Source organism: Anabrus simplex, chromosome 1 (assembly GCF_040414725.1).
Source record: "Anabrus simplex isolate iqAnaSimp1 chromosome 1, ASM4041472v1, whole genome shotgun sequence".
NCBI lineage: Eukaryota > Metazoa > Arthropoda > Insecta > Orthoptera > Tettigoniidae > Anabrus > Anabrus simplex.
The window spans coordinates 165,287,111-165,302,458 of record NC_090265.1 but is presented as its reverse complement, the minus strand read 5'-3'; positions in this window follow the sequence as shown (position 1 = coordinate 165,302,458).

Genomic DNA, 15,348 nt, shown 5'->3' with positions numbered 1-15,348 from the left:
CTGTAGTATCAGGGCGTCTTACAAAATATATTATTGCGTAGACTGTAGTTCCTTATTCCCAGAATATACATACCGCTTTTCATTAAATTCTGTTTACCCATTTTGTCGGGACTCGGCGCTGAATTGGACTTAGCAAGAAAAATCCAAATTCATGAATATCTCTGTTATAATAGCCGGTACGGTAAAAATGTAAAAGATATAAATGATCGGAAATGTAATACTATACAACTTTACGTATGTAGTATTTGTCGATAAGACAACTAATAACACAAATATTTCAGAAATTTTAGGCCTTCCCTTAAACTACCATTTCATTCAACGTGAAGGAAATTATTTATGGTACAGATTATTGCGACTTACTCCCCGACTTCACACACCGATTTTCATTAAGATAGGACGACTAACAACACAAATATTTGAGAATTAAATTTTAGGCCTTCCCCATAACTACCATTTCTCTCCGCGTGAATAAGAGTATTTATAGCGTAGATTGTAGCGACTTATTTCCCGACTTTTCATACCGATTTTCATTAAGAAAAGACCACTAATAACAAATATTTCAGAACTAGTAAATGTACCCGTGCTTCGCTACGGTATTCTACATTGTATTCGAATATCGAAGTAAGTACTGTACATGCAGTAAATTTATTTTAAAATTGCATGTCTCTTAGCGTTATCCGAGAAACAGCATGGGGAGATCCCTATACTCTGTTTCCAATGTAAAGTGTTTGTTACAGATTTGTGATATAACGGCAGGCTCACTTGCCTACTGCCATTCACAATCGAGTTGGGAAGTTTACATTATAATTGCAGACCCATTGCCTACTGTGCGGACGCAATCGATTTGGGGAGTTTTCGTTAAAATGGCAGCCCCCTTTTCTACTTCCAGACAGATTACAGTTGAGGAGATTTTATTATAATGGCAGGCAACTGCCCTACTATCCGTCGAAATCGAGTTGTGTAATTATCATTATAATGTCAGGCCCATTTTCCTATTGCCAGCTAGCTTATTGGCAGTCACACCAAGTTGGTAAGTTTCCATCAAAATAGCAGGCCACTATGCCTAATGCCAGTCACATATTAGATGAGGACATTTGTTTATAATGGCCTTGCCTACTCCCAAACACAATGGGGTAGGGGAGTTTTGAACAAAACTGCATGCACCATTGCCTTCTGCAAGTCAAATCGAGAAGTGAACTAATCATTAGAATGGTAGGCCTTCCTTACTAATGCCAGTTACACAGGAGCTGGAGAAGGACCCCATTCCTACTGCCAGTCAAAGTCGGTATGGGGATTACTGATTACAATAGCAGACAACTTTTCTCGATCGCTACAAATCGACATAAGTGAATATATATAGATCGACATACGAAAGTATATGCGTGTTTACAATATTGCAGACCGTCATTTACAGATTAACTGCTGCCAAACGTATGTCATATCGACAAAGGATTGTGCCATAAGACGCTGGATTTAGTGGCCTAAATAGCTGGTCCTATGATATCTCATCTATTCTTGGATCAGACTGAGTTAGAAACGTTGAACAGGGTAAAGCTTCAGATTGCATTACTTTTCGGATAATTATGTGACAGCTACGTACATAGCATTTGGCTCACATATGGCTAATGGGTGGGTCAATTTTCGTGAAGGGTTTGATGATTCTATATTTTCTATAAGTGACTGAAAGTATGAATTATGCATCTGAAAAGTCCAAATTTACTTAACATCCATTAAATAAGAAAAATCAAAATAGGGATACTGATACGACAAAAGGTCATAAGACCAAGGTTGTAGATCATTCCAAATTGAACGGAGATTGTGCAATCCGTTATATGATAACACTTCCCGAAGGTCTGCACCATCATTAAAATTGCCTCCATATTTCGATATTCCTCGGGGATATAAAGTGAAAAATTTAAAGATCATGGAATTTTTCCGTTCTTTACAGGCTAAAACGTATAGTTTTGTAAATTTCAATTTTATTTTTCGTCTGGCAGATTATGCCGCAATCTGGATTTTGGGCGAGGAATTTAAAAATTAGGACTTTCAGAAAACTTAACCAAAAAAAAAAAAAATGCAGATGGTCATTATTACCCCTTAAACGGGTAGCTGTGCGAACATTTCGTGAAAATAGTCAATGCACAGGTACACAGTCGTTACGATTTTAGTTATATAGATAGATAAGGAATCTGCTCCACATACAACACCTAATCTGCTATGTCCGCTGGACTTAACCTGCAAAACTGACCATTCATGATATCTCCCTTATTAATCCTCCTGACGAAAAAATGCACATAAAAAAAGTTTTAGAGATGGATTTCCATCACGTTTGGTCGATTTCCAGTCAGGTTGGTCTTGTACTGTTTATAGTGTAGAAGAGTAAAATCACCATTTCGGTTCCCTATAAACCACCAGTCCATTTCGGTAACATGACATTTTATTGACCTTTAAAGCCTACCTTTGGACAGGTGGACGCTAAATATAAAGTTTGGTTCGAATTATCTTCAGTAGTTTTCCAGTTGTAAGAAATACCCTTTACACGCACCCGCTCTTGAGTTTAGACCGATGGGACTTGTACCGAAAAACGGTCCGTTAATGATGTCTCCCTTATTAATCCTCGTATCGAAATGATGCACATGTGGAAAAAGGTTTAGAAGTTACTTTTCATTAAGGCAGATAGATTTCCACTAAATTTTGTTGTGTATATTTTGTGGGAGTGCAATATCACGGTTTCGGTTTCGTATAAACTTCCAGTCAGTTCAGGGATTTAGAAAAAATGTTTGCCCTAAAACCTACCCAGGGACAGGTGAATTCTAAATATGAAGTTTGGTGGAAATATACAGTCTCCAGTAGATTCTAGCACTCGCGTACATAAGCTACGGAGTAATTAAGGAAGAAAATGATACAGTCAAGAAAGTTGAAATGAATAGAAAATGGATTATAGCTGAGGACAAATATATAAATGCCAAGTGAATGTATTGGAAAATCAAATACCCCTCAATACATTATGCTGTTGTGAGTGATGGATATAATAAAGCGGTAGCAGATGAGAAATTTAGGCGCAGTGATTCTTAGGTAAACAGATAAGAAGATGACTAATGGTGTTATTACTTAATCTATTCGATGGCGGTTATAACCTCCAACGATATTCCGCCAATATCCCGCAGATAGGCCGATTGACGCCTCTCTTGCCTTCTACCCAAGGAACAACCACGAATTTAAAAGAATGATGAGGAAAATGGCAATACGTTACTTCCCTGCTGGCAAAGCAGTCAGAGACGTTGCCATGGTAACCTGTAGGTTCGTTGTCGGTCTGTCGGTCACTCAATGCAGAGCATGATACCCGCATGCGAAGAGTAAGCTAAATTATGAACATAACGAAAGTTGTTCGTAATGAAGAGACGTTTCACATACGGTGCATGGAGTTTACAGAAAATCAATAATATAAGAGAAAATGGAGGAAAACCGTTCTGGTTTTCGTATAAACCCCCCGTCTATTCAAAGATTTTAAAATGATATGCATATCGGAGCCTTCCCTGGGATGAGTATACTCTAAATATGATGTTTGGTTGAGATCTATCCAGCTGTTTCGACGTGATGGTGGAACAGACAAGCACAAAAACAGACAAACAGACACGAAAAGTAAAAACCAGCGATTCGGTCTTGAGTTGACCTAAAACGGATAAATATCTGAAAAATTGGCAATACAAAAGAAATTACAGACAGCGGAACCTCAACAACATTATTTATATAAATAACAATTGATCAAACAGAACATGATCCATTATGGAAAATATTAAAGACTCTGTAGCTACAAAATACGTTAATATTGTCAAGGGAAGACTGAATAAAGTGATCGTGCTACCAATGATGTCACGCGAAACGTCACAAAACAAGTAATGAATCACCAATAGGATCAAATAAGCTAACGTTCTGGAATATGAAGAAACGCATGACGAAATGAAGTTCACTAAGCATCAACCGGGCAACGGTACGGTCGTGTTTCAGAGCATAGCAAATTCGTAATTTGAAATGATTAAATTTAACTCTGAAAGTAACAAACTTAGTGAATAATTAAAGTATACTATATCTACAAGAGAAGGAATTATAAAGGTACTGTGAAGTTTAAATACGTAACCATTCAACGTAAATTTGAATGACCAATTTAACCTCAAACATTAGTAATTCCTTCTTCACCGGGCGAGTTGGCCGTGCGCGTAGAGGCGCGCGGCTGTGAGCTTGCATCCGGGAGATAGTAGGTTCGAATCCCACTATCGGCAGCCCTGAAGATGGTTTTCCGTGGTTTCCCATTTTCACACCAGGCAAATGCTGGGGCTGTACCTTAATTAAGGCCACGGCCGCTTCCTTCCAACTCCTAGGCTTTTCCTATCCCATCGTCGCCATAAGACCTATCTGTGTCGGTGCGACGTAAAGCCCATAGCAAAAAAAAAATTCCTTCTTCTTAATCTGCTTACCCTCCAGGGTTGGTTTTCCCTCAGTATCAGCGAGGGATCGCACCTCTACCGCCTCAAGGGCAGTATCTTGGAGTGTCGGACTCTGGGTTGGGGGATACAACTGGGGAGGATGGCCAGTATCTCGCCCAGGCGGCCTCACCTATTATGCTGAACAGAGGTCTTGCGGGAAGATAGGAGGATTGTGAAGGATAGACAAGGAAGAGGGAAGGAAGTGGTTGTGACCTTAAGTTGGTACCATCCCAGCATTTGCCTGGAGGAGAGGTGGGAAACCACGGAAAACCACTTCCAGGAAGGCTGAGGTGGAATCGAATTCACCTCTACTCAGTTGACCTCCCGAGGCTGAGTGGACCCCGTTCCAGCCCTAGTACCACTTTTCAAATTTCGTGGCAGAGCCGGGAATCGAACCCGGGCTTCCGGGTGTGTACAGAATGGTTCACAGAAGGCCGCAGAACACGATGAGATGGGTCTGGTAACACCACCCAGTCCACACCAGAGAGAATCTACACCTCATCCGAATGGCATTGCAGGACAGATCTGCGTCCTCCTCGGCTCTGTCGCAACAGTGGAACAGTATAACGCATCGTACACTATCAGGAGCGGCAGTCCGTCCGTCGCCGCCTATTATGGTCTGGGTTACCAGCACTTCCTCCACTTCTCCGCCTACCTTTGAATAATGTACACAAACACGCTAGACTGCAATGGTGTATGGAACGACGTCACTAGCGACAGGGATGGCAGCAGATAGTGTTTTCGGATGGATCCAGGCTTGGTTTGTTTGAAGATGATGGCAGCATCTAGGTTCGCCGCAGAGGCATCACATTGATTGCATTTGCACAAGACATACAGGGCCAACTCAAGGCCTTACGGTGAGGGGTGCCGTTGGGTACAACCACAAATCACAGTTGGTGCCTGTCCAGGTCACTGTGACCAGTTTGACCTACGTGAATGACACTCTGCGACCCGTAGCCATACCCTTTCTGTACGACAGCCCAAACACCAGCGCAGGACAATGCGCGACCACATGTTGCTGCACGAACACGTGCTTGCTTGTTGTCACAATATGTCAGACTGTTGCCCAAGCCCGCCCGATCACCGGACTTGTCACCAATCGAAAATGTGTGGGATATGGTGAAACGTCGGGTGCGGTGCTTTGACCCAGTGTCAACCACCAAAGATGAACAGTGAAACCAGGTGAATGCAGCACGTATGGCTAAACCGCAGAACGGAATTCGCGCTGCTATCACGCATGGAAAATATTATCAGTGCCCATGGAGCACCCAGTACCTACTAGGCAACAGGACACATGCTGAACTCACGTGACTGAAGTGGTAACCGTTTCTGGAGAAAATACTAATGAATATGTCCAGTGAACACGAACTTCCTAACTCTAGTCCTACGAGGTGTTCTGTTTTTTATAAACATAAGTGTATATCTAAGGTAAGCTGACATAGTGCAAAATTTGCTTTTTTTCATAAACATGTTTATTTTCCCTATTTCTGTTTTTAAAAATTTGTTTCTTGGGCACCGGTTTTAATGCAACTAAGCTGTAAATTATTCTTTATATTTTTTACTGAATTTTCTACAACTTCAAGCATTATTTTTGCTGTTGCAAAAAAGAATTGCTCAGAAAAATTCAAACTTCAAATATATCTTTTTTGAGAAAATATATATCGGGTAATTCACGTAATTACAGTAAGTAATAGAATACTTTTAAAAAAGAATGCTTAACTTGTGCAGGAACAACACGTCAGAAAATAATTTTATGATTGTAATAAATTTCTTAGTTTTGCGCAAGTTGAATTTTGAAAACTTGCGTAATTTCATCGACACCTCGGAAGCTATTGAAGATAGGAGTATACAATTTTGTAGTATGGTATGCACTGGGTGGCGAAACGTCATTGGAAGACACTCAATGTAATGTTAATAACGGGTTGCTCCTCCGCGAGCCATCAAAATGGCAGCAGTACGGCGAGAGATCCACCCTACAAGGTGTTGGCATCGTTCTGGATGGATCTTGATCCACGCATCTTGCAATGCTACCCAAAATTTATCTTGTTTATTTGGTGCGGTGTCTATGCAGCGCACACCAGCATCGACAGGATCCCATAAATGTTCGATTAGGTTAAGATCGGGTGATCTGGAGGGCCAATCCATGGCCGTAACTTCACTGGAGTGTTTCTCCAGCCACCTGTGTGCCACCACAAAGCGGTGACATGGCGCATTGTTCTGTAGAAACATGGCGTCTCCATCAGAGTACTCTAGGGCCAGAAAGGAATGCGGATGGTCTGAAACAATGTCCACATAACGTGTACCTGTCAGTGTCCCTGCAGCCGGACAATGGATCTAATAATTGTGACCATGAGAACGCCGCTCAGACCAGAACTGAGCAACCTCGCGCCTGGGCACAACCTTGTTGACACGCAGGATCTATAGCATCATGGGACATACGCCACACTCTCACGCGCCCATCAGCTGGATACAACAGGAACCGGGATTCATCGGACCATACCACACGCCGCCCCTGTTCCATTGTCCGTTTCCATAGTTACCGATCCCATGCACGTCGCGGAGCTCCGTGTCGAGGTGTCAGCAAACTGCTCGAGTTGTATCGTCAGCTGGTGAAGCCTACGAGGTCCAGTTTCCTCCTTACCGTCCTGGTTGAAATGGGTTCCTGATTCCGATTATTCAACTGGGCGGTGTTCTGACTCAAAGTAGCCCGTCGAGCGCCCAGTATGGTTCTGAAGAGGCAACGTGATGTCCGTTTGTTAAACACCTGTGATATTCCCGTATGGTGATTTACGTGGGTGGTAACATTCTCTCTGCGATACTGAAGATACACCCTCGACGCTGTTGACCTTGGAAACCCGTATTCGCTTGTAATCTCCGCAATGCTATGACTCATGCGCGGTGCGCCGATGATCAACAAACGTTCAAAGTCGGTTAATTCGCGACGTGTTGCCATATTCACGACACTGCTGTCTGTGACGTACTGCTCAGCCACGCCGCAGCTAGCCACAACGCTCAGGGGTTATATCTGGCAGATTTTCTAATGGGACATCCCTTTCTGAGATCTTTGGCCACTCAGTGTATAATAACGCGCATTCAGTATACCAAACCGTATTAAATTCGGACAATAACAAAATAAATTATAAACCTCACTCCCAGCGTCCCTTAACGTTGAATTCTACAGACCGTCTACTAGCAAAAGACCTGCACTAGGCCTCTACGGAGACCATATGCCATTGTAATATTGAATGACCAGTATTTAACGAACAAAAACTTAATGCTTACGTATAACATTAAGCTTACAAGGAATGTAGTTAAATGAATAAAGAATTTCACTGTCGTCAACAGAGCAGTGACTTTCTGTGGTGTACAAAATTCGATAATCAACAAGCAGTAGTGGTCTCAATGCTATGATTAAATGGGGCAATATTAGCGAATAGTAGGGCCTACGATAGTTGGACAAATTTCACTTTCCACGAAATTAGAAGCATAACACTAATTAATATAGCATTTACTGCATGATGGCTGTCGCATGTGGAACTGGAGAAAGCACAGTATGAGATTCTGGTTTTCAGGGTGTATCTGTTGACTGGTTTCCAATATTATCTTGGCACCAATCGTCCTTAAACTCCCCGTTCGAAATGCTGAAACGTGATCCTGGTCAAAGCTATGGAGTAAAACACACAAATAATCACATACTCTGCTTGATTTGACGCCAGCTAGGCTTGTCTGCATGTTGATTTTAAGTTTCAATTTGTTCCTACTTGATTGTAAACAAACCAGAATCATTTTGGATGACCTACTGCTGAGTTCTTTAATATCTCCGCTAGGCAGAAATGTGAAATCAGTAATGTTTTACAGGTTACCGTCGTACGAGACAGAGTACCGAATTGATATTTACGCATCGATAAGAAATCCGACTATTTCTACCGTGTTTGAACCCATGACCTTGGAAACTAGATGTTAATACTCTTCCAATGATCCACAGAGGGAAAGTGTTAATATACAAGATCGGACCAAAACGTTCCTGAACTTTCTCTGTTGACGTACCTAAGCTTGAACATCATCTCCTTCGAAACAGTCGCCTTGCGCAGCAATGCATCGGTTCTACCGTTTCTGCCACTGCCGGGACGTGACCTAGACGTCATTTTATATCAGCAAGTCTGGAACCTTTTGAAATTCGTGCTGGATATCGGTAATGGTGTGAAAACAGTGACCTTTCAGCGTCATCTTCATCTTCGAGAAACAGCAGAAGGAAGGAGCCAAACCTGACGAGTAGGGCGGTTGCCGATGCGATAACTTGTTATGTTTGCCGAGAAAGTCACGAACGAGGAGTGCTCGGCGGCAGGAAGTATTGTCATCGTGGAGAGAGTATATCCTACATTAGTCAGTACATTTAAAGCAGTGTAATGAATTTAGTGTTATATTTCCTTCATACCTATATTAATGTTAAAGTAGTGATGTAATTATATAGTCTCTGTGTACATTTGGTACTTAAAAAGGAATTGTAAGGAAGTGTGTACTAGCAGGGCTTGTACATGTCATTGTCAACTTCCGTCACCACTGTCAGTATATTTAAGGGAGAAACTCGAGCTTTTTAGAAATCTGGTAGTAGAACATGTAAAGTACTGTAGTTCTACTGACATTGCTTTCTCTACTGGAGAAAATTTGCTTGAAGACAGGCTCAACATTTTAGCTGATTATTTCTGCAAACATTTTTTAGACCCCTTGGGTTCCTGCTTGATTTTTTCTACTCTGCCATCAATGGGAGAGCTGTAAAAATCTCCTGAGCTGCCTGAAGTATTCAAAGAGCCTGAAACAATGGAGAAATATAATCAGTACCGCGGAACGTGAATGCAATACGAAATGTGTCTTATGCCATTCCGTGGTTTATTTGGACCTGTTTCATAATTTTCTGGCTGATATTACTCATTATTCTTTTGTGTCAAAATCTCAATATCCACTTCTCTATATACATTAGGAATCTCGTCATCAAGAATTTCAATCGATAATAAACCAACTCTAACTAAACATCCAAACATCGCTTTATGTGGTGTTCGACGAATTTCTATAAATATAACAAACATATTACTTTGCAAAAAATAAGTCACAAGCTGGTCTTTATTGGAATTTTAACCTAATTTATAACAGGAAAGACACTTCATTGAGTGGAAAGCAAGATGTTTCTTAAAATGAATGAACTGAAGTCTCATGGGCTTATCTTGTGTGTGACATTGTTTCATCCAGGTATATACATTCCTTCAATATTCCGGTTTGTTCTATACACCAACCCTGAATCTGGTTGTGTCTTGATTTGCCGAGGACAATTTTAATTTCGTTGCACATAGCATGTAATTCAGTTAGTAAAATGTTCACAAACTCTCTTCCGTTGTCAGAGTGTAAGATTACAGGAGCTCATGAAGTTGTGTAGATATCAAAATATTGATAGCTACTCTTCCTGCGCGATTGCTTTTGAGGGGTTTAAAAAGCGAACTTAGTGAAATGATTTTGATAAACCATTGTAAATCGAATGCCATTGAAGCTTTGCGATTAAATGTTAGTCATATCGTCCTGTGATCGAGAGTACAAGATAAATGCAGAATGGTTCTGGTTATTATCACTTTTAAATTACATTAATTCTTCTGGCAGAGCACATAAAGTAAATCAGAATACTTCTTTCCTTGGCCATGTTTTAATACCAATTCCTCAATTCCGGCACCATTCTGTTTCTTCTTCCATGGCCTATTGAAGAATGTGGAAGAATATCGAACAAATCCTCATTTGTTACATAAGAAAGAACATTATCAGTGGCAATTTCTACAGGTCTTATACGCATTTTTCTTCTGTTCTTATAACTTCATTTTTAGTTTTTGCTAGTGGCTTTACGTCGCTCTTACACAGATAGGTCTTATGGCGACGATGGGATAGGAAAGGTCTAGGATTTGGAAGGAACTGGGCGTGGCCTTAATTAAGGTACAGCCCAAGCATTTTCCTGGTGTGAAAATGGGAAACCACGGAATACCGTCTTCAGGGCTGCTGACAGTCCGATTCGAGCCCACTATCTCCCGGATGCTAGCTGACAGCCGCGCGACCTTAATCACACGACCAACTCGCCCAGTCTTCATATTTCTGTACCGTCCTATATTTTTTTTATTATTCTCTATGCTCGACAAGTTTTCGGAGTTCCCTTAATTTTTTTTTTTTGCAACGTCCATTCATTCATTGTACTTGTCTTGAGTAGCATAGGCTTTGTTAAATATCCCTTTACTTTAAAGTATGGTATTCTGTATTAGGCTTACTCATTCTTGCTATTACTAACGAACACACCGTAATCATATTAACAGATAAACTAAGAACGCAATAGATGAAACATGCGCTTACAAGATTTCATCGAAAATATTACTTATGTAAATTACAGCATTTGCTTCTCTTTCCTTACATGCAGCCAACTCCTGCACTAATATTGAGTAGAACTAACAAAAACTAGCATTCGTTCCAAAATTAGCCAAGGAGCTTCGGGAATTTACGAAATTGCCCGGGAAATGTTGCTGTTAACATAGCCCAGCTATGTATGATATTGTTGTTAATGACCGGACATTTACGTTATTGTCCATTGTAATTGAACAACGACGCTAAAGACCGGCCATTGGCAATATTTCCCCATTGCCCGTAACATATCTACTGGAGCGTTGAAATGTTGAAATGTTGAATTGCAAATAGGATGAAAGTAACGAACATCTCGTCCACTGGACAGTAAATAATCCAGACCGCACGTTGCTCTAATTACATCTTGCCTCCAATACCTCATTCTTCAGATAAAAGACGAACTAGTCCAAAGAAAAATACAATCGAACCCTAGCTTGATGTTCCATGAGGTTTAGAATCTTGAGTATCCACCTGTATCAAGCTTCCTAGTTGTAGGAGGGATGAATCGTCCCTCAATGTATCGGTTTGCTAAGGACCGTCCACTCGTGCCTTTGCAAATTTACTGTGTTGTTTGATGTGCGTGAAAGTGGGAGGACACAAAATAGCAGTAATGAACTGCTCGATGTGAACAGATATTAACCATCTACAGAGCTCATAGATATGTGAAAATGAGGTAGAGAATGATGAGATAGTGAAACGGGGAAGGTCAATAACATAACCTGCCTGACTTCACAGCTGCAGAAATCCAATTGTAACTTAATCTCGCCTGCTTATGCTAGGTGCAGTCACAACTTCCAAAATCCACTGATTGCACTTTCCTCCTATGTGTTTACCGTTTGCGGACCGTCGCTTTTAAATTCTGTATGTAACATTCTAAAGCAACATGCAGACTGCCTGACTCAATGACATTAATATTTACACACTTTCAAATGAGCTCGAAATTTGGTAAACTGATAGCGTTTAGCCTGCAACGCAGGGAAAGATTTAAATAGATCAAATGCACAAATTTTAAACCCCATTTGAAGATGGCGGCACAATTTTTAAGATGAGCTGGAAAATTTAAATTTGGCAAAATTATAGCATATAACCGCTGGAAAAATTCCGAGATGTTCATATGTTTATATTTCACACCCGGAAACTATCGAAATAAGGAGGCAAAGTTAATGATGATGCAGACCTTCGTTTCGAAGTATTTGGTGGCTAAACGGTAAGTCGTATCACAAACGGATGGCACAATCGCTACTCAATTTGAAGAGCTCAACAACTTTTGTCCTATTACTTTTATTCGTATCTCTGTTCGTTACGTCTTAGACTGACTTGCATTTTTGGATTTTAGGCAAAGTTTGTACATTTCACACATATTTGATTCATGCAGCTGTAGGCTAGGGGATATGTTCAAAAACAATTCCTTGTCGTATTTGGTAGAGCTGTAGGCTAGGGGATCTGCTAAGAAAAAATCCCCGTCGTGATCGATGGAACAGCAGGCTTTCGGACCCGCTCAACCAAACTCCCCGTCCTGAATGATGCCGCAGTAGGCTTGGATTTCCACAAAACGAAACTCCTGTCGTTATTGATACAACAGTAGATGCGTAGATCTGCTGAACAAAACAAGTCACCATCATTGATACAGCAATAGTGTAGGGGATCTGTTCTTAAAGAACTCAAAACCTTTGGGATGGAGCAGTACAAGATCACCCACGGTATACTCTGCCTGTCACAAGAGGCGAAGGAACGGCCCCCAAGGCATCTTTACTTGGAAGAGTGGGTTGGTAAACTAGGAAGGACGTCAGCTGACACCTGACATTGCTTCCACTTATTTGTGTGAGGCTCCTTGCTTTCATTTATCCTAATCGACCTCCCATGCTCAACTCTCGCTTTATTCCGCCCCCACCCGTATTAGGGAACCTTCCATTTTCACGCCTTTCATGGCCCCTGTTTTTCTTTGACCGAAGTGTCGGAACCCTTCCATCTTCCCCTATGATTATTGTTAATAGAGCATGGTTTCCTCTTAAAACGCCATAACAAAACTCCCCGTCTTGAATGATGCAGCAGTAGGCTAGGGGATCTGCTCAACAAGACATCCTGTCGTGACTGATACAGCAGTAGGGTAGGAGATCTGCGCAATAAAACTTCCCGTCGTGACCGACAGAACGGTAGGCTAGGGGATCTGCTCTACGAAACTTCCTGTCGTGACATACAGCAATATGCTAGAGTATTTGCTCAACTTAATTTCTCGTCGTGACTGATGCAGCAGTAGGCTAAGAGATCTGCTCAAAAATCTCCCCGTCATGACTGATAGAGCAGTAGGCTAGGGGTTCTGCTAAACGATCTCCCCGTCATGAATGATAGATCAGTAGGCTAGGGGATCTGCTGAAGAAAACTTCCCGTCGTGACTGATACAGAAGAAGCCTAGAAGATCTGCTCAAAAATTCTGCGTAGTGATTGATAAACAAAAAGATTAGGGGATCTGCTAAAAAAAACTCCCCTTCGTGGCTGATGCTGCCATAGGCTAGGTGATCTGCTCAACACAACATCATGCCGTGACCGATACAGCAGTAGTATAGAGGATCTGCTCAAAAAACTTCCCCGTATTGATTGATTCACTAGTAGATTAGGGAATTTGCTCAAAAACTCCCCTTCGTGATTGATATAGCAGTAGGTTATAGGATTTGCTCAACAATACTTCCTGCCATGTCTTACACAGCCGTAATCTAGGGGATCTGCTCAACAAAATTTCGCGTCGTGACTGATACAGCCATAGGCTAGGGGATATGCTCAGTAAGACCTCCCGTCGTGGCTGATACAGCAGTAGGCTAGGTGATCTAGAAAGCAAAACTTCCCTTCGTGATTGACACAGCAGTAGGCTTGATAATCTGTTCAACAAAACTTCCCGTCGTGGCTGATACAAATGTAGGCTAGGGGATTTGCACAACCAATCCTTCCGTCGTGACTGATACAACATTGTGCTAGAGTATCTGCTCAACACAACCTCCTGCCGTGACTGATACAACAGTAGGCTTGGGAACCTGCTCAACAAAACTCCCCGTCGTGATTGATACAGCAGTAGGCTAGAGGATTTGGTCCACAAAACTTCCCGGCGTGGCTGATACAAAGGTAGGCTAGGGGATCTGCTCAACACAACCTCCTGCCATGACTGATACAACAGTAGGCTTGAGAATCTGCTCAAAAAGTCTGCGTCGTAATTGATAAACCAGAAGTTAAGGGGATCTGCTCAAATAACTCCCCGTCGTGACTGATACAGCAGTAAGCTAGAGGATTTTCTCAATAAAACTTCACGTCGTAACGCATACAGCAGTAGACTAGGGGATCTGCTGAGCAAAACTTCCGGTCGTGACTGATGCAGCAGTAGACTAGGGTATTTACTCAACAAAATTTCCCGTCGTGACTGATACATTAGTAGGCTAGGGGATCTGCTCAAGAAACCTTCCCGTCGTAGCTGATACAGCTATAGACTAGGTAATCTCCTCAACACAAACTCCTGCCGTGACTAATACAGCAGTAGTCTAGGAGATCTTTTCATAAACCTCCCCGTCGTGATTGATGCACTAGTAGGTTAGGGGGTCAGCTCAAAAACCTCCTCGTCGTGATTTATGCACTAGTAGGTTAGGGGATCAGCTCAAAAAAAACCCGTCATGATTGATGCGCTAGTAGGTTAGGGAATCTGCTCAAAAACCTCCTCGTCGTTATTGATGCACTTGTAGGCTAGATGATTTGCTAAACCAATTTTTCCGCCGTGACTGATACAACAGTAGTACTTGAACGTGGTTTACTGGGTGCGTGCATTCCTCGAAATGCGTATATCCCAGGCCTTATAGTGAGAGACAGGAGAATTCTGATCTTGTAGTCACGTGAGTACCGTTCAGCAAAATATTTTGGACTAATGTCGTCAAAACCGTTTAAAACCACTTTTTTGGCTGGGTTTGTTGCTCGGAAACGTCGAGTATTTCTGACCGACGTCAGCACTTACTTCCAGCAACCACTCGCTTGTCTGGTAGTCATTGTTATGTATATTGGCGTAGCTAGATCTCCTGTTCATTTTGTATTAATTTACTGTAAGGTAGTTACTTGCCCAACGGAACGAACATTTTTAATCCATTGGTGTCAATATATTCATTTAGTTACCCACCAGTACTATAATGGTTACAAAATTACATCCGTATACTACTCATTGTTGTGAATGACGTAAACGTTTTATAATGCCATACTTTATAGAATTTAAGTAAAACATGGCACTTACAGCTATTTACGTGTTTGCTAAGACGACTGCTGCCTAGCTTGAAGGCATGGGAATAGTGCAGTGCCACGTAGTTGGTGCGACATCTTCAGCCATATTACTTGATTTTAATGACCAGCTTCACTGCCTTTAATGTCAGACAGCTCATCACGTGGTCTCATATGGCTGAGTAAGCACCATTTCAAT